The following is a 20,519-nucleotide window of genomic DNA, read 5'->3' as shown; positions in this document are numbered from 1 at the left end:
TAATTTTGTACCAATGAGAAATGAGATTTTAACTAGCACATAATATTTATAACTTTTTGTATTGTTTAAACAAAACAAACTAATAAATTTGTACTAACCAGAAAAACCGAAGAAGTTTCATTTAACTAACTCAAAATTTTATACCATTTTGTAAAACTCAAATAAGTGAAGCAATAAATTTGTGAGGCTTATTCAGTTTTTTAGTAAACATGAAAAAGGAAAGGAATTAACATTTTATACTAAATCATATAAACGAAGCAATAAATTTGTGTGGCTCATTTATTTTTGTACTAACCACGAAAAAACGAAGAAAGTAGATTTTAACTAGCTCAATATTTCTGTACTACTCAATCAAATTTGGGTATTCCGTTTTATTGTTGTACCAATTAGAAGAAAATAAAAAAAAGTCCATTTTAACTAGTTCACAACTTTATACTATTTTCTACTACTCAAATAAACGAAGTAATAAATTTGAGTGACCCATTCAATTTTGCACCAAGCAGAAAAGAATATGAATACTTCTCAACTTTTCTATTAAAAAGATTAAAAAACGTAGAAGGTCCATTTATATTCCTTTTGTACTACTCAAGTAAACGAAAGAATGAATTAGGATGTTCTACGGTGTATTGACATAAAAAAGACGAATAATGACAATTTTAACTAGCTGATCATTTTATACCATTTTGTATTTCTCAAATAAAGAAAGAAAAAATGAGTGAACTATTTAATTTTGTGGCAATCAGAAATGCCATTTTAACTACCTCCGAATCACTATAACTTGTGCTATTCAAATAAAGGAAGGAGTAAATTTGTACTAATGAGGAAAAAGCGAAGAAGTTTCATTTTAACAAAATCAGAAGTTTATATCATTTTGCAATACCCAAATAAACGAAGAAAAGTACAGGAATAAAATAGAATACCCAAATGTATTCCTTCGTTTATTTGAGTAGTACAGAAATATTAAGCTAGTTAAAATGGACCTTCCTCGCTTTTTTCATGGTTGGTACAAAACTAAATGGGCCACCCAAATGTATTCCTTAGTTCATTTGATTAGTACAAAATGTCAAATCCTTCCTTTTTTCAGGTTGATAAAACTGAAAGGCAACAAAAATGTATTGCTTCATTTATTTGAGTTTTCACAATGATATAAAATTTTGAGTTAGTTAAAATGAAACTTCTTCGCTTTTTCTCGTTAGTAAAACTGTATTCGTTCTTTGTTTAAACAATACAAAAAGCTATAGACATTCTGAGTTAGCTAAAATGGCATTTCTCATTGACACAAAATTGAATGGACAACTCAATTTATCCCTTCGTTTGTTAAAATAGTGCAACATGGTCTAGGAATTATGAGCCAGTTAAAAATGGCATTTCCCGTTGGAACAGAAAAGAATAGACCATTCGAATTTATTCCTTCGTTTGTTTAAGTCGCTCAAAAAGGTATAACATGCTGAGTTATTTTTAATGGTCTTTATTCGCTTTTTCTTGTTAGTGCAAATTTATTGCATTTGTGTAGCATAAAACTATTAGTTAGTTAAATGGCATTTCTTCCCTTTTTCTTCTGGTTGGTACAAATGTATCTCTCCGTTTAATTGAATAGCACGAAAGGTATAAAGTGGGGAGATAGTTAAAATGGACGTTCTTTGCTTTTCTCCTGATTGGTACACAAATGAAATAGCCCACTCAAATTATTCTCAGTTTTTAAAAAAATACAAAAAGGTATAAAATGCTCAGAATGTTAAAATGGAGTTTTTACTTTTCTTCTGGTTGGTACAAAAATAAAATATATCATTCAAATCTGTTCCTTCGATTATTTGAATAGCACAAAAAGGTATAAAATGCTGAGTTAGTTGCTCCCCCTTCGCCTTTTCGGTAAGTGCATATTTATTCATTCGTTAATTTGAATAATACAAAATATATAATGGCCCTTCTTCTTTTTCAGTTGTAATAAAGGAAATAATCCACTCAAATTTTATCCATTCTTCACTTTTATCTGGTTGGATCAAAACTAAATATATCATCCAAATTTATTTCTTTGTTTGTTTGAGTAGTACAAAATAATATAGAGCTTCTGAATTAGTAAAAATGGTCCCTTTTTGCCTTTTCTGGTTAGCACAAATCTATCCTTTTCTTTATTTAGATACTACAAAATAATATAAAACACTCTATTAGTTAAAATGGACGTTCATCTTTTCTCGTGGTAATAAAACGTAGAACACATATATTTAAACTTTCGTTTATAGGAGTGGTACAAAAGATACATAAATTCTTAGCTAGTTAAAATGATACTTTTTCGTTTTTTCTGGTTAGTATAATTGGCATTTCTCGTTGGTATAAAAGTAGGATACCTTTCATGTAATCTTTTCATGGCCGTATAATTGATATCAACAGTGTAAATTTTATTTCATTGTGTATATGTTTAATATTGGTACATGTTTTAGGCAATATTAATAGATGAAATTCATTGTGTCACTTCTTCCATGTAAGACAGGTAATTTTATGGGAAAATATGAGAATTTAAAAAGAATTCCCGGTGTTCGAGTTGTTATTTAATTTCTTTGAGTGTAAAACCTAATTCCAACACGAGAGTTTAGTTTGCGGCATGTACGTCGCTTTGATATGGAAGTAGTGAATTATACCTCGCGGTAGACAATTGCAGGTGAAAAAAGGAGGTAGAGTTAATATTCATTTTTCTTTTTGCCTCTTAAATTATGATAGTCCATACGTAAACGACCGCTTTCGACTAATCTTGTCATTCAGGTCTTCCCAAGCTTTGATGGAGGTTGGCAAAGCATGTTTATGCATGGGATGATTGGAAGAATTTTACTTTGTGGGTAACAAAAATCGGAAGTGCAAGGCTAATTCACGCGACCTCCTTTATCAAGGGATAGCAACTACTCCTTAATTCCGGAAATGAAGTTAAACCGGGAGACTGTATGTTTGTTCTCCACTTCGATTTATCGGGTTAGAAGTGGGTATTTAAAACAAATTCTACCGGGTAAAAAGTTTTCGTAAACAGGACGAGAGAGAGTTCGAGGTTTGCAATGACCACAAGTCCTCTCTGCATTTGTTAATAAACGATCAGAAGGATGTGTCCACCTTTTCGATTTATTGTCCCGCCATTCAAACAGTTCCTCTACTTTCTTCGTGACATTCTAACGATAGTGAGACTCCTTTTTACCCCTTCGTCGATAGAAAGGAAAAGCACAAGATCTCAACTGCTTTGAAGGAAAAATGTTAACACAGAAACATGAATAGATGGAGCGGAGAATTTTAACGTGTAGTAATTTAAAGTATTTTCTTACTAAGTACTTAGACGTTCAATTTGGGGCATTTGAAATTGTGTGTCGGATAGACGAAGCAAAATTTTGATCGGGCTCTTGTACTGACCACATGCAAACTATGAATTTAAATATATGCCACATTTGATTCTTTGAGGAACATCATGGACATTAGAAAAATTGCACATTAGAAAATGTCTGTTACAACTTTTTTTCCACAGTTCGTATGTAAATTATAGAATTAGAAATTGTTCTTGTTATAATCCTTGTCATTCGTACATTACTGAATGCGTCTCTTACGGAAGTGAACTTACAGATTTGAATGAATCTGTAGAACATCGAAAAATAATCAAGATGTAGTTTTTCATTTGGGCAACGGTGCGAGTTTAGGGGTAGAAACAACCCTTAGAATGTTAGAACGGTTGGTAAAGTACAGACACCTAACAATCATGTATTATAGAAGAAAACATACTCCCAGGAAGGTAAGACAACTGATTCAGAATCTGACGTCAAAATTAGAACATTAAAATTGGCGGATCCGATATGATGATTAAATTACAAAAGTATTTTGGTTTGAAATAGTTGGCCGTTAGGCAAGAACAATCATAGTTGACTGGAGTTACTGCGAGAAGGTTGCAGACTGAAATGAAGCCCTTTCCGTACTTATTTTAACGTTATGTGTGGTTAAAGTGAGTCTCTGCATGTGTCACTAATCGGTGTGCTTATCGTCATGTAAGAACCTCTTCAGTTCCCGTTGGGAATGTTGTTGAGTTTGGTTTAGCGTCCCTTTCACCAGCGAGGCTATACGAGACTTGACTCTACTCATTAACGTGAAAATCGAACAAAATTAGCTCCCGTTGAGAATAAAGCCGACGTCTTGTGCAGAACTTGCATATTTCCTCCATATAACAGTAAGGAAATTGTGTGTATTTGCAGCGTTTCTCTTGGAAAATTGCCAACCTGTGAGGTGGACGTGGTCAGATCAGAATCACAATCTTAATAGTTCTTTTTTAAATTTGTATTCGAGAACTGGAATTGAATCTAAATTGTAAATATAGTTCTTTTGAATTTCAGCGTGTTAGTAGATAAGTATTCACCCATCTCTTTCAGGCTTTTGAATCATATCAACATTGGTAAATTAGAAGTATAAGTAACATACCGAAATAGAACATTTGCATTTCTTCACAGATAATTTCAGTAAATTTAAGGATGCCATCCTTTCCAAGTTTGCTGAGCATCTCTGGCATCTTGTGATCTTTTGATATTTCCAGACGTCATTTAAATTATTATTGAAAGTGTAACATTTAATCATATTTCTATTTGTTCAATATTTTACATTAAAAACTACTATGTTTCTCAATGACGTTAGAAAGCTGTACTTCATTGGTTTTTAATCAAACCTATATCCAAATTAATTCTCGAAAATATCTCGAAGTCTAAATTTCAAATTTGATCTCCTCTAACTCAGAAACTAAAAGCCTGCATGGGGCTGGGGGGGGCTCAGTGTTTGAGCGTTTATCTGTGGTGCTTGGGGTCCCGGGTTCGATTCCAACCCCAACCAAGTGAACTTTGTATTGGACAAACAACGTGTGCGTGGGTTTCTTTCCACTTCCTTCATTCCACCTTTTCATTCATTACTCATTATTCCCGTCACTTTTAGCACAACCGGCATGACCATATGACGTACTCAAAGATTTCAATTTTAAGAGCCTACATCATAATATTTCATATGGGTACAACATTGACAAGATTTATAACTATGCCAAGTTAGATTGAGATCGATGTGTTTGGTTGAATTCGTACTGTATAATTCCCCTTTCCTTTCAGAAAATAATCAATGAAAGACGAAACTATAAATGACAGAAGTTTTTAAAATGTTTGCGTTATGTATGTAATTAAGCATATAGCCTATGCCTAATAACTCATTATATGTTTTTATCTATATGATTTCTTAGTGTAGAACGAAAATTTAACTGCTGAAGAGTGATGATGGAAAGTTTGTAGAAGTAACAATAGTATTGAAATCTCAAGTGAACTTTATATCAACTTATCAACATTATTTTGCGATTTTATCAGTATGGTAATGCAGCGAATAAAGTTCATCAATGCTTAGTGAAAAAAAGCTCATTAATATAGTCAGTTACGGGATCGGTCAATGCACTAAAATGTACGCAGTTTCATGCACATTAATTATGAGGAATTTTACAAATACTTGTTGCAACAACATAATGCAATACTTCGGCAAGTACAATTCTGATCCATAACAAATGCAGATTCAACACCTTCCACACAATTATCAGGTAAACTGTTTTCTAATTTATATGTAAAAGAAGTCCAGCTTTTTAATAAGAAGTCAACTGTTTTCATACGGAATGTCCATTACTCGACAATTTCGATGTAATAATCTTACAAAATCGAAGAAGAAAGAACGAAATGAGAACAAATATTGACCAGTTGCTAAGTGTATTTATATCCTATAGTCCAATCAAAACATCAAACGTAAACTTCCTACTACCGCATCAGCATATAAGAAAAAGGATCATAATAAATCCCAGTATGAGGGCAGATAATAAATAATTAACATGGAGATCAGTAACTTTCGGGATGAACCTAAACAGACGATATTTTTCTTAAAATCAAATACGAAATTTTTAACCTCTCTAGTTTTAAACCAGAGAACGTTCTAGTATCGGGACAGGAGCTTAAACAATGGACACGAAAGCACATGTAGTAACACCTGGGCCAGAATAATGAAAGGGCTTAGGGCAGATATAGCCCTGGGAATAGAGGTTAATAGAGGACAGTAATCTAATGAAAATCTCAGCTGGCTTTCTAAAAACAATCATGAAGATATAATCACCATCATCACAAAGTGAAATATGATTAAAAATATTAAACATATTCCATTAACTTTCTTACTGTACTTTGACAGATTTTTTTAAGTAAAGTCACATCGGGGAACATATTTTTATAGCCCGGGTTCTACAAATAGATTAACACCTTACGTACATTTTTACAGGTAATCTATCTTAAACCAGATTATTAATGTGTTATCTTGAAATAGGGAAACTGAAGTAACGTTCCATTAAAACAAATATTTGTATTCTCTTGTAAACTTTCTCTCACATAGCACGAGTGCGCAAATATTCGAACAGTGGAGAGAGTGCATTACATTGATTTGGCTATATACTCGTATGACTGTGTAGAACCTGGTCCAGAGTCAAAACAACATAGCATGCAGTAGCGGCAGCATGATCTCCACCTCTCAAGTAATTCAAGATAATGCAATCAGCTGGCAAGCTTATCGCAGCATTTTATCTGGGTGGGGTTATAGTAAGGGTATAAGTTCATTGATTATCTTCAGGGTCCAACGACAATTACAAGCGACTATTAATCACAACTGATTCCAAAAGTTAGGCAGGCAATCAAGGGGAAACGCAGAGGGATGCTACACATATAAGTACGGCTGTTGGAGGACAATGCTTCTACTCACAAAAAATTCACCTTACTTCCACCGCTATTGCCGTTGCCGGGTACGAAATTCTTGGGCAGTCTTTCTACTGTCCAGATCTTGCCCCAAGTGACTTTCACCTTTTTCCCAAGATTCAGTAGCACCTACGGGGAAGTTTCCAAAGTTTGCCACAGATGAGAACGTTATGCAAGCTGTCGAAGAATGGCTTCCAGCGCAGAGGTCAAGGATTTTTTTATTAAAACTGGTATTCATGCTCTAACACATTGTTGGAAGAGTGCATTATAGTGAGAGAGGAGTATGTGGGAAAGCATTCATCTTCTATATTTGGAATTATTGAACATTTGTCGTAATATCATTCAACACTTCCTACATTGCCTAATTCACTTAAATATACCGTTTTTCCACCTTATAGAACGTGAGGGTGTCGTTTGACAACTCCTATCAATTAAATTTTGACTGTGTGGTGTCTCGCCCTATACGGAGAATATCTCACTAGGATACAGTGTCTTTAGATTTATTTTGTATGTGTTTTTGCGAAAGCAAATCATTCAACACCCGTCTTTTTTTAAGAAAAAATGTTCCGAGGGGCACACTTAGAATGCCGGGGGGCACTGCTGGCACTATTCTATTTATTATTATATTATAGACGTATTTTGGTCTCCTCCGGCTGGTAATCTCAGAGCTCTGGTGGGACAGTGATGCCCAAAAAAAGTCTGGAAGAAACATTGTTCAACACGTTCAATGTTCGGCAATATTCTTCGTGAACTTTTGGTGTTTGACGTTTTCTCAAGGGATCGTTCGAAAGACGGCTCCACAAATCGTATACCAAAATCTTTCGATGTATCAGAGGTAAAGGAAAACATTTCGGTGATTGGTGTTTGCCGAGGCTTCGCGAGTCGTTATGGTGACTCAGACACGTTGCCAGGATTTCGTGAAGGGGAAGGGGTTCATGACATGTAATACTGTGGTCATCACACGAGGGGCTCGAACATTCTAAACAATTTTACTGAAACATATATGGTTCGTTTAACCAGGATTTAGTAACGGGGGGTGGGGGCGTGACATGAAATTCTTAAGGCCCAAGAGCTCGATCAATCTAAACTACTTTACTATCAACATATGCGGATATGTTGATAAATGTTTTAATAAACTACGTAGAAATCTCCAGTAAAATTTAAAAAGAAAACTTATTGAAAAATATTATACAATACTTACATTCTTCCTCTGCTTATTCAAATATAACATTATGACCTCAACTGTTATAAAAAGGAGATATTCACTATTATAAAAAATACATACTCAGTAATGTCTTGTAACATATATTACAATATCTGCGTTCCTTTTTCTGTTCAATCAAACCTTAACAGAACTTACTTTCCACATATAATTTTGTTTTTATTATTCCGCAAATACTGTCCTTTTCAAATGACAGGTTCGAGGAACAGTAGAAAGTTCTCTTTGAAATAACATATTTGATATTGCAAGGATGCGATAACAAAAAAGTATGACAAAAATGTACACACTTTTTTTTTCATTTCTGGTCTCCAGGGGTGGGTCCGGACCCCCTCATTGGCTACGTGCCTGGGCGACTGCAGTTAGAGAAAGAAAACATTCTATGACCGAAGACCGAAAAGAATAAGAGTGCACACATGCCAACACCTTACAAAAGTAAACAAAAGTTTCCAGTGCATCAGTAAGGTCTGGCGCCGATATACTGCGCCACAGGTGACAAGTTCGAAGGAAAATATGCGAATTAAAAACTTTGTTGCAAATTTATGATCTCTAGTAGTTACTGTTGTTATGAGTACTAAATTGTGCTATTAATGCAGAAAGAAAAAAGTTCAATTTGTTTGTTCATGTTATACCCTTCCGCTTCATTGTCGAGAAGTACTCGAGAAATATATCCTTTTGCTTTCCGGATCAACAACCTGATGACCCATATGTCATATAAGGAATATAAATGGACCGAGTTATGAATAACATTAATTCCTTTTCTATTTAAAATCTCTTGATCTATTAATGACTTTTTTTAAAATTTCGCTGAGTATGTTTGAACAAGACTTGATTCGTAACTCAGTTGCTAAAGAGGGAACTAAGCGAGCGTTTGCGACGTAAGGCAGTTTAACTTAGAAGTAGAAACATAAGCTTTCCTTAAAATCGAACCCAGACATAATAAAAATGTGAGAAGATACAACCTTATAACAATGATGGAGTATGTTTCTTCTCTGAAAGAATTATTTAAGTTACCGCATCTCTCGTATGTTTAGTTCCTAGTTCGATCCCAACTCGCACCAAGATTGTTTTCTGTAGGACCCACACAAAACACCATATGCGGAGTTTTCTCATGTTGTCCTGCTTCCTTTCACTTTCTATATTTGATCATTTTCTTAATTTTTATCAATGTCTTCCTTAGTGTCAGACCATAATCGTAGAACATTAAACTAAAAATTTAAAAAAAGGACGCACCTATAGATACAAAATAACCTGTGTATTATAATGATTTTTTCTGAGTAGAGTAATATATTATTTTCAGCTTTATGTCAGGAGGAGCACGGTGGATTAGTGGTAGAGCGTTTACCTCTGAATCATGGGGTCACTTTTCCGATCCCCGTGCTTAGTAAATTTGTGGTGGACAACATCGTGTCCGTGGGTTTTGTCGGAGTACTTCCTCTTCCTCTCAGATTCTCATTCCACCAATTCTTCTATCGTTATTCACTTGCCTAAAGCACCGTTTCCTTTGACCTAACGGGCATAAACGTGGGGCGATAAACTGAAAGATTTTATTTTCATCTTCAGCATCATTCCAATATTATAATTGCACCATTTAGAATATATTTTTATTATCATTCTTGGTCCTTAATCTGATGATCGCAGTTTCAAGTTCGTTTCACGTGTCTGAGGTTTTTCAAGATGTTTTCTTCAAGCTTCATTTGATGAAGTTAATGAAACGTTTGAGTGTAGGTAGTGACCAGCTTTTTTCCACGTCGTTTTATCCTGTTGATTTTTGCTTTTTCCAGTATAAATGACCGTCTCAGAATGTATCACGAACTTGATTAAGTATATAAATAAACATTAGTATTCGATATAAGATTAATGTATGCAAAAAGATATAAGGTATTACGGTCAACAAAAATTAACTTTGTTCAAAGCGCATTTTAAAGTAAGAGCATATTCAACAAAATGTTCGTCTATGTATTAGATAATATTATTGGTAGTGAAGTGAATTTCGCGTCCTTTTCAGCTCCATAGATAAGTGAAACGTGAACCTACAATTCAGCATAGGATCAATATTACATGACCTTCCACGGGAATCGATCCTGATCTACAGCGCCAAATAGTTAGTAGTATTGTTTAAGTTCTGCTTTTATTAATTCTTTTAAGTAAACAAGAGGGTACGGTGGCTCAGTGGTAGAGCGCTTACGTATAGTGTGTGAGGTCCTGTTTCGATGCCCGGACAAGTAAGCTTGTGGTGAACAACACCGTGCTATCGGGTTTTCTCGGGTACTTCCGTTTCCTTATAATTTCTCATTCAAACAATTGTTCCATTATTCATTTCCTTTAATCATAGTCCTAACAGGCATAATCGAGGGACGTTAAACTAAAAGATTTTTATTACATTTCATTTTGAGTAAATAAAAAAGCAGACCCAATGTTGTTTGTCCTTACTACCCGAAACACATTATAAGTTCAAAAGTTGTTTTAACTTAAAATAGGCCTATATTGATAATAAATGTCCTTTTAAGATTTCATAAAGATTATATGTGTAAATAAGAAGTTTTGTTAAAATACCGGTCAATGCTTAAATGGACGAACTCCGGGTAAAAGGTAACAAGTCACTTTTTTTTTTCAATTTTCAGTTTTTAACACAGAGTTGTAGTATTTTAAATGGCGCTTCTTTGTATGAAAAGCACTATGAAAAAAACGTGACCAAGAAAAGTACAAGGGACATGCAAAAGGGAATAATTAAGCTACAATGGAATCCACACTAAGAAAAAGGGAATAAGATGACTTGTTACCTTTTAGCCCGAGGAGTTTGTATTAAAAATATTGACTGCAGGTTGTGATTAGATAGTAACTTATTCCTTCATGTTTCTCAATTCAGTTTGATTGTGGTAGAATGCGGACAGGACTAAAATCTACTGCAGCAAAATTGTACTCAAGAGGGAGAAAAGATTTAGAAATGGTATAAAAAAATCATGATGAAAAAAGTAAAACTGAAACACCGGTTTCTACAGTAAATCCAACTGTTGGAAAAAAATTGAATTTTAAGGCTAAAAAATGTAAGCTAACTAAACCTACCAAAGGTGAAGGTACGCATCAACCTAGTATATCCAACGTGAAATTAGGACTGTCAATCTACCTAGAAAATAATATTTTGTCGGAAGTGCAGCATGAAACTGTGAAAGAAACTGAACAGGAAGGAAGTGTGTATTATGTCTTGAGCAGTAAAGGTTGAGAAAGTAAGAACACTTCAAGAAGAAAATGAGTTTAAGAATGCCAGTACAAGAAAAGGTATTAAAGGAAGGATACAGAAGTAAGAAAGAGTAGGAAGCTATCCAGAAATACAGGACATGGTTACGTAACTGAAAGTGGAATATATGTCACGAAAAGATCTTTTATTATGTTAGGCAAATGCCGTATGAAATGTAAACTAAAAATTGGTGAAGGGATACAAAGGAAGTTGTTTGATACCTATTACAAAATGGGTTCTCGCGACCGTAGATCATGTTTTTATGTCAGCCTTAATAGATTTTAGTTCCCCGAAAGCAGGGACGGATCCAGTGGGCGATCGGGGCGATTGCCCCCATCAGAAGAGGAAACTCTTTTATTTTATATATAAATAAAACCCACCCCAGAGTTTGGAGCACTTAAAAGTAGCTCTAAGTTTCAGTATTACAATCCAACGTCTTCCCACCCAGAAGTCCGTTCTGGATCCGCCCAAGCCTGAAACTTTCAAGAAAGGGAAGAGACACACCAAAAAACCAGGACACAGCAGGATGGAGTGTGACTCTGACCATGCGAAGATCGAAAAACTTAAAAATGGATACCAATGGTCATCTCTCATCCTCATGACTGGGCACAATTAGTAAGAGTTGCTTCCAAGAAAAAAATCTTTTGAAGTTATTGAAATGACACAAGACGATTTTCTTGATTTCTCCACACTGGCGAAAACTGAGCTACAGATAAAGAAAGCAAACGATAAGGGAGCAAATGTTGTATGCCAGTCTGTGAATTGCCTCTGTTATTTTCGTAACGAATCACTAAAGCTATATTACAAAATATCACTCAATGATGACAGATTCTGTGTTATGGACCCTTCTCGACGACTCATAAAGAATCTCACTTTGGAACCTCGAGTGCATTATTGCCAATCTAAGCAGAGAAAAAGAGAGATTTGTTATCTCTTTTACCTTATATTTCACCAATATTTCATTATTTCTACACAGGTTTAGCTACTGCCACCAATGTGCAAGATCCACTGCTTGATTCTGAAGATGATGAATAAATGAAGTTGATGGGAGAAAGTTTGAAGTTAGTTCCTTACAGTGTGATCATATTATTTCTAATTTTAATATAAACGGAAGGAGTTTTTTGAAAATGTACTATTCGTCGTGTGCACGCAGGCATACTTAACAATATAAAAATTTCTAAGCAGAATCTTGACTAATATTTTTAGTAGTTTGTAAGGACTGCAAAGTTAGAAAGTATGTTATTCATTAAATTAATAGTAAACTTATTAATAACTTCACTGTTTTTATCATATTTTTATATTGCAAAAGTTATATAAGATTAGACATTATATTCCAATCAAATAATAGTTGACAAACTTTTTTATCGTGTGTCGTAAGATTTCATCTCATCGCATCATCACCATCGGTTGTTAAATATTAAAAAGATTAAAGGGAATTGGAACACACGCGGTTGGGACGAGTGAGGAATAATAGTTTAAAACCTCGACGAGTATTCGAGATTTTAAAGTGTTACTGCTAACTTGACCCAGCAGCGTGTGTTAAAATGCGTTTTTGTCTTTCTAATGTTTAGCAACCGATGGTAGTGATGCGATGAGATGAAGTCCTACAATATACGATAAAAAAATGTTGAACACTATTTCAACTATGTGTGCTCCAGTTCCTTTTTTATTTTTAAATACGTGGCAATGTATGGGAACAATATGGTATTCCCGAAAACGCTCTAACAATATTCTGGTTACTTTGTACATTTAGTAACAAATTATGTATCAATGTAAACGTTTATGTAGTCTAACGCGACAGTTCTGTAGTGTTTCATTAGAAATAATGTAATTTTAATTGAATATGATGATGACTTGTTCCTTTTTTACTATATCAATATGTAATTGAACTGGAGGAAATAAGTCACTTAAAATTACATAATATCGTTAATAATATTGGTAAGACTAAAACTCCAATTCGTAACTTCAAAGTATTTACAACGAAACATATTTTAAAAATTTCAGATTTTAAAATTATTTCTTTAGGTGTTTTTACTATACTCCAATTAGTTTTTTGGCTCTTCTGAAAAATGAATAAAAATGACTTGTTACCTTTTACCCAGCATCCGTCCAAATGTACTATGAAATTCATCGTAAACTTGCTTGATAATTATGCAGCAGCTATGCCAGCATCACTCTATATCAGAGTAGTGAAATGTTCTCAATTATTGCAACACTCTTCTTCAAGACGACAAGAAAGTTTCAACTAATAGCTGTTGCAACACATCACACACCCCAAGAGTGACTGTCAACAGAGCTGAGTTGCCATACCTACACATTTGCCCCCGAGAAGAAACCCCACTCATGTGCTTCATTCCTTAAAATTTGCGCGGGCTAAAGGCAAGTTTACCTCGAAGAGGCGAGATTTACAGCACATTTCTCTCTTTTCAGCAGATGGAAAGAATAGGGAAAAATGGGAAGAGAGACGGAGAAAAGTACTGCGTAACTATAAATACGCTTTCGCGAAGAATATTAATTTAAACTTTTTACTATCATCATTTGAACATAATGCCTTATAATGATATAGGAAAGAACATGCAATTTTAACAAATGACAATTTTTATTATTGAGAAATTAAAAATAAAATTCCGCGGTGAAAACTTACTTGATGTACAGTACATATTAATCACCTTCGTCTTTTCCATTATGGAGAACTAATACTGATATCATCATCATCATCATATCATCATCATTGCTGCTGTCACTGTTCCCTAACAGTGTGACACGTTTGTTGACAATTTTTAAAAATTCAACTAGTTCTCCAAGCCTTTTTTATTAAGTCCCATGCATGTTTCATTACATTATTTCAGAATAAATGGTCAACTTTGTCTATTGCTCATAACATTGATTTTCGACATTCTTTAGTGCAAAATTAGTTTTCTTTCGTGTTACATAACTCTTTATATGTACCCTTATCATATCAATTACATCGATATGACAGTTTTTAGTACGATTGTAAATAGTGTTGCGCCAGGCCCAAAGCTAGAGGGGGTTAGGAACCTGCCCCTCAAACGTTTCGTGGCCCCATAGAACGTAACACAAAATGTTATTAGTAATACAAAGAACACAATTTAGCTATGTAGAAGAGAATTTTAATGACTTGCCAACCCTAACATATTCATGCCCGCCAAACATCTGAGTCTGGTTGGGGGCCTGTGATTCGCACGAGACGAGTGCACTTTCAAATTAAAGACGAGGCGAGAAGCAGACAAGTAATGATCCTTGTATGGTTATTAAGACGAGACATCTGTCAAATCTAATGGGGAAACTAGTTCACCCAAGGCTTAGATCGCAAAAAATGTTTTAGTGTTACATCATTCATTGTATAAAAACTATAAATTGTTAAAGTGACTGTGCGAATATAGTGAAGAACATTTATCAACGTTCAAATGTATACAAATCATTAAACAATATACTAAAAGAAGAAATGTTGTTATATTACACTCTTCGTTGACCTAAGAGCTCCTTCGGGGCTAAGTGGTTAGCGTCCGCGTCTTTGGCGTGGGAGGCCCGGGTTAGATTCCCGGCGGGAGCTCATGTGCTTCGGTTTCCACGTTAATCAATAGGTCCACGTCTCATATAGCCTCGTTGATGAAAGGGACGATAAACGAAAATCAACTAAACTCTTTGTTGACCTCTTGTAACGCAGAAGGGTTCCAACAACTTCTCGATGAAATTAAGAAAATACAAAATACTGATCAATCTTCATTTATGATTTGTCTAAGAAACGTAAATCACCTAAATACATTAGGTGAACAAAGCTTGCCTCGTATTTATCAACATCATTGGGACATTTCTGCTTTGTAAATTTTATGTACCTATTTTTCCCTATTTACCTACCCTATGTCCTCTTCTATGATTCTTTCCCCTTCAAATGTTTGACGTTTTGGTAACCTCCACCACATATCTTCGTCTAGAAAACACATGGGGCATTTCGACGTCCCCCGCTGTTTCTGAACATTCTCTTCGCTTAAAACCGACTCGCGGTTCAGGACCTCTGGAAACAGTTCCGATGTTTGCTCTTTGGCCGGCTTTAGTACAGTAGTTTAACAACTGATGTTGAAGGAGTTTATTTTGTTTGTGTAAGTGGTAAGTGCTGTCTCTTGTGTGTGCGCGCGCGGGTTTACTACATGTAATAGCAAGTAAGAAAAAGCCTGTAATTCATTCCGAAGGAAGAAAAAATAATGAATAGCGTAATTAAATTTTGTGAGGAGGAGAAAAAAGCGGGACACTTGTTTTTCCCAATAGATCAGCCTACGAAACGTGCTGCAGCAGCGACTGGAAAATGAGAAGGAACAATCCAAGGAATAAGTTTGAAGGACGAAGAGCCTAAGTAAGCTGTGAATAGATATAAACTCCGGGAAACTCAAGCAGAGGTAAACCTGAAAAAATCCAATTAGATGATGTAGACAAATGCATCATAAGCAGAAAAATGAACTAGTTTTTTTTTTCGTAAAACTGTACCGACGTTACGATCATTGCTTCCCCTTGTTCGAGAAGTTATTGGGTTTACTGGAAGCAAAGAAACCCTACGAAGACTTCTCAAAGAGATATGATTTCGATTCGCTAAGTGCAAAAAGAACAGGCACATGCTTATAGAAAGGGGAATAGTTAGTTGGGGCATAGTTGCCAAAAGAGCATACTTTCTTACGCAAATGGGAACTAATAGAGCAATCGGAAAGCCAGTTGTGTACTTGGATGAGACATACATTCATCCAAATTACAGAGTTAAGAAATGCTGGCAATCAGACGATGTAGATGGCATTCACACCACTGAACCTGTTGGAAAAAGGTGGGTCATTGTACATGCTGGAGGAGAAAGCGGATTTCTGCCAGGTGCTCTTTGCATATTCAAAGCAAGAACTAAATCCGGCGACTACCACGACGAAATGAATGGACAGAAGTTTTTTGATGGGTTTGTGAGCAGTCGATTTCAAACTTCCCACCTCACACTATAGTCTGCTTTAACAATGCGTCATACCACTCAGTGCAAAGAAACAAACCTCCAACATCATCTGCTCTTAAAACTGATATTCAAAATTCGTTACGTGCAAATAATATTACCTTTGGAAGTGATTTTCGAAAAATAAACTATTCAATTTAGTGAAGTGTTACCGCCGGGAACCAGAATATGTGAACGACAATGTCTTAAAAGACCACGGACATACTGTTCTTCGATTACTGCCGTACAACTGTGACTTCACCAATCGAATTTATTTGGAGTTTGGTGAAAAGACGAGTGGCGGAAAGAAACGTTGAAAATCGGGTGCAAATGTTAAAGATATAACAGAAGATGTGTTTAAATCCATTACGCCAAATGAGTGGAGAAAACAATGCAGCCACGTGAGGAGACTTGAAAACGAATACTGGGAACGAGACGGACTGGTTGTAGAAGGCGTCGAATTTTTTTTAATTGAACTTGGTGCTGATTCCGAAGTGAGAGCGAGTTCCACAGAAGATGATGAAGAAGATGAATCAAGATGTGACTTGTCAGGTATCAGCCCTTTACCGAAGGAATAATATCAACCAAGGTAAGGCATGATTTGATTTCATGCTCATATTTTCATATCTTTGTAGCAATAAAGTGAAGTTTTATGGTTGGAGAGAACAAAGGATCGAACTATTTATATTCCATCCTCGTAACAAAACTCTGCTTTGAAATATAGATTGATCATACGCGTGATTTTCAATGTTCTTGCACAGTCGCATATAGTTGCTTAAGGTGATTCTCCAATTTTAAACCCCATCTCAACAAGATGATATGAAAAAATACATACCATATCAAGATATGTATTTAGGCATACAAAAACAACCGTATATTGAAAATTGAAACTATTTAAGATTGGATGCCCTTAATGTAATTTTGTGTACGTCAGTTGGCAGTTCTATCTAAAACCAATGACTAAATCATTGAAACATTTTTTTCCTGGGGCAAGATAAGGTTTCACATGTATTTAGCGGGTTTGAGACGGCTCAATTTAACGGGTTTGAGAAAAGAAGACATAGTCTTTTATAAAAGCTCTATGCTTTTTGTTATGTTAAGTAAGGATTAAAGTACATTATGATAAAATGAACGATAACTATTTATGAATACTATGTTTCTATATAAATTATTCGTAATACAAAAGATGGGAATCTGGTTAATTATTCCGGTATGATCATCGGTTAACAGTATAATCCTTTTTATTCGAAGTTGTTTCAAGTCGTCATCTTATTTTGATGTTAGTACCTATATATTAATAGACGTATGGTAGTGATTACGTCATACCTACTACGTATTGAAATTATTTGAAAATGTTTTCTCGTTTTTGATACAATAATAAGGAAGGTTATCACTTTATCGTTATATGAAAGTATCAGTCTTATTCTAAATGGTACAATAATGTGCGGAATTCTCATTATAGTTATGACTTTACAAGTATATACTGCAGGTTATTTTAATGGAGATGCTAAATACTTCCAATTTGTACTCGAAACATAAACATTTAATAGAAAACCTAATAAATCGTCGTTAGTTACACAGATTGAATCTTATTTGGTTGATTATTCTATAGTTCAGCGTACTTTATAGCCTGTAAGCTACATGAAACGAGTTGTGTTCCCATTACAAGTTTTTCTTAATTAGGATTTAACATTGATATATAATATACCGACGTTCAGTCTACTCGCTCCTTTTAAAATATTATCATTAAACAAAATTCTGTCTTCGATTGATTCGCTGAATATATAAACATAAACAAGTGATTTCTTGAAATATAATTATTTAAAAGAAATATCAATGCACTAAGGATAATATCATTAAACACTGAAAAGAATAAACGATGTTGAAATCGAACTGACCATATTACGATTAGAAGTCTAGTGGTTTACCTAAACCTAATATCAGCACTTGTTGCGAGTTACGTCAGTTGAAATATATATCTAATTTCAAAGACAATGGCATTCAACTCCGTTTTTTTCTCTTTTCTTATTCCAGCATGAACGAATCAGTTTATTTGTTCCTTGTACCTGCTTCCATTGTTCTTTCAGCTACAAAGATGGAATCAACAAGAAAGCACATTTTACCAATATAGATCCCTTAGGTTCGAAATACTTTATCATTATGTATTTCAATAAGACTCATGAGATGTTTGTAATATTTGTTTATAGAACTCCTCACAGCGATCTGAATATTTTTATTGAAAACCTTGAATTAACTATGGACTATTTTGCTCAGTCTAATAAACCTCCTGTTATAGTAGGTGGTCTGAATGTAAATTTCCTTGTAACTGATATCGATGATCAACTCAAGCTATTCTTAAAAACGTATAATTTAACACGAATGGTCAATGTACCTACAAGAATAACTTATAGTCGTAGCGTAATCGATCAACTACTTTATAACAAAAATATATATAAACAGCAGTTACAGTCATAAAGAGTGATTTCTCGGATCAGTAAGCTCAATTATTTCATTTAAATCTTTTCATTGTACAAAAAGCTAATCAAAACGCACTCGAAAGTCAAATCCCCATACACAAGAATTTTTAATGAAACGAATATCTCTCATTTCAATTTTATACCTAGTCATGAAAGCTGTGAGCAAATATTCGCCAAAAAATGTTTAAAAGAAGCTTGTAACATTTTCCATGACGCATACACTAGTTACTTGAATGAGGCATTTCCTAGAGAACTTCACCCAATTCCAATAACAAATAACAAATCTTGGCTCAAACAATAGCTACAAAAATAAATAAAAGTTTCCAGTAAGAACTTAAGATCTTCAAATTTATCATATAAGAGAGTAGAGTTACCAAGTAACATGACAGGGTACTATATAAGCTATAAAAAGAACATAAAAATACTTTAAATTTGGCAAAATATAATAAAATCTGAAAATAAGACCGCCAAATTACGGAGGATAATTAAACATGAAACATACTAAAGAACGAGTAATTGAAGAAAACATTGACACTGAGTCAAGTAGCACTCTTACTAGTGATCCATGTACTATTGATATTCTTTTGAACAATCACTTAATGAATATTCAGAAAACTATAAGCTCAAGTAGTCAGACTCCTTCCGAGCAATTATTGTTTGAGAGAAAATCAAACCAATTCCTTCTAAAAAGAAAAAAATCAAAACAATCAGAAAATCAAGACCGTCTACATGTACGGAACATGAGATTGAAAAAAATTACCCTTCTTTGCTCATGGATAAAACGAGAGCGCTTGGCAACTTTCCACCGCTGGAGTGAAAGTTATATTTAACCTGAAGTTCTCGCACGAAATGGTGTTTTTTTACTTAGCCCTTCTGACACAATTGTGTGAATTTATCACGTTAGTAAATATCGTTCAATGCATCTTAGCACATATTTTACAGTATGACATACTTACATTTTAGGATTTCCAATCTCTGGTACTCTAAAGAATATTAGCGATATTTTAATAAATTTTGAGGAGGGAAACAACGGAGAGATCACTTCTGGAAAGAGTAAAGCGTAGAGAATATATGGATAAAATCCTAAGAATAAAGTAAACCTAGGCAAAAGTTAAAAGACTAATAGCTAAATTCAGTAAAGCATGTTAATCAATTTTTCTTGATATGGAACAAAGTTTCGGTGGAGGATAATTACTATACATAATTTCAACATAAACTAATCTTAGTGATGACATAATGGAACTTATAATTACTTTTAATAATATTCAAGTTTTCTACTAGAAGAAATATAAAAAAAATGCATTACCAAAATCACGAAACCCTGGCAATAATATAGAAAGCTTCTTCCAATCTATGTGCCAACTAAGCAACTGATGTGTTTATGTAAAGCAATCAATGATGTTACAAAAGAAAATTACAAACAAGCTCAGTTCACACACAAATGTTTTGAAAATACGAAACAAAACTTCAATTCAATTCTATTGTTAAATGTTTTGTAATTTACATTTCTGTAATGTAAATTATATTTTGTGACTACTTTGCAAATCTTGTTTAATTAGAAAAATTTTTGGTAACAATTGTCTGTAAAGGAGAAATCCATATAACACAAAATGTTATATTCAGTAATAAGAAAACTTAAAATGCAGATCAAAGATTTAGAAAACCAACGTCATCCTAGGCATGTTTCCTTTCTCCTACGAACAAGGATTTAAAACCAGTAGTCCAGTAAATAGTTAGGTTTTGGTTGCATTAACTGAGGTTGTTTCAAAAACTTGATAAACCTGTGTGTTACGATAATCTAAATAGCAAACTAAATTTGTATCCTACTCAGATTTCCGCT

General features: G+C 34.3%; 1 long non-coding RNA gene across 1 annotated transcript in view; it reads right to left on the bottom strand.

The window, feature by feature from the left end:
* The window catches only part of LOC145682749 (uncharacterized), a 1,030,881-nt gene extending 1,010,842 nt beyond the window's left edge, over positions 1-20,039 (bottom strand). Inside the window, exon 1 of the long non-coding RNA XR_014130952.1 lies at positions 19,986-20,039. This is a non-coding gene — a long non-coding RNA (uncharacterized LOC145682749). The remainder of the gene's footprint in view (positions 1-19,985) is intronic.
* Positions 20,040-20,519: the final 480 nt, after the last annotated feature.

This window comes from Thermobia domestica, chromosome 4, assembly GCF_964235325.1.
Source record: "Thermobia domestica chromosome 4, izTheDome1.hap1.1, whole genome shotgun sequence".
NCBI lineage: Eukaryota > Metazoa > Arthropoda > Insecta > Zygentoma > Lepismatidae > Thermobia > Thermobia domestica.
The sequence above is the reverse complement of the archived record's forward strand: the minus strand, read 5'-3'. Positions and strand labels throughout refer to the sequence as shown.